Source organism: Propithecus coquereli, unplaced genomic scaffold (assembly GCF_000956105.1).
Source record: "Propithecus coquereli isolate 6110/MARCELLA unplaced genomic scaffold, Pcoq_1.0 Scaffold462, whole genome shotgun sequence".
NCBI classification, from domain to species: Eukaryota; Metazoa; Chordata; class Mammalia; order Primates; family Indriidae; genus Propithecus; species Propithecus coquereli.
This window is the reverse complement of record NW_012150419.1, coordinates 522,368-522,803: the sequence shown is the minus strand read 5'-3', so window position 1 is coordinate 522,803 and position 436 is coordinate 522,368.

The window sequence follows — 436 nt, the reverse complement described above, 5'->3', positions numbered from 1 at the left end:
ATTCTGCGTAGAGCTCAATAAATTGATACTTGGTATATACTGCTTCATCAATTTATTCTTGAGATCAAAATCCATTAATGGTCCTGTATTGTCCATTGAGTGAAAAAATGTGAGTTAAAATTATTCCAGAATGTTTCAAGAGCTCTTTTTATGTTTCCTTGCATTTTCCATCCCTCTATCATCTTATGAACTTATTTTCAATACTGCTACACCTCAGTTTATTTATCTATCTATCTATATGCATATATATATATATATATATGCCACAGGATCTTAATCATTCCAAAGTCCCTATTGCCACTTGAAAGTATTCTGTGTTTTATTTCTGAGTAGTTTTTCTTGTGTATCTTACTTTGTATAACATGCCTATTCTCTCTGTTTCATCAGGACTACCTGTCAAAATCCTGCTTACTTTTCAATAATTCCTGCTTCAGGT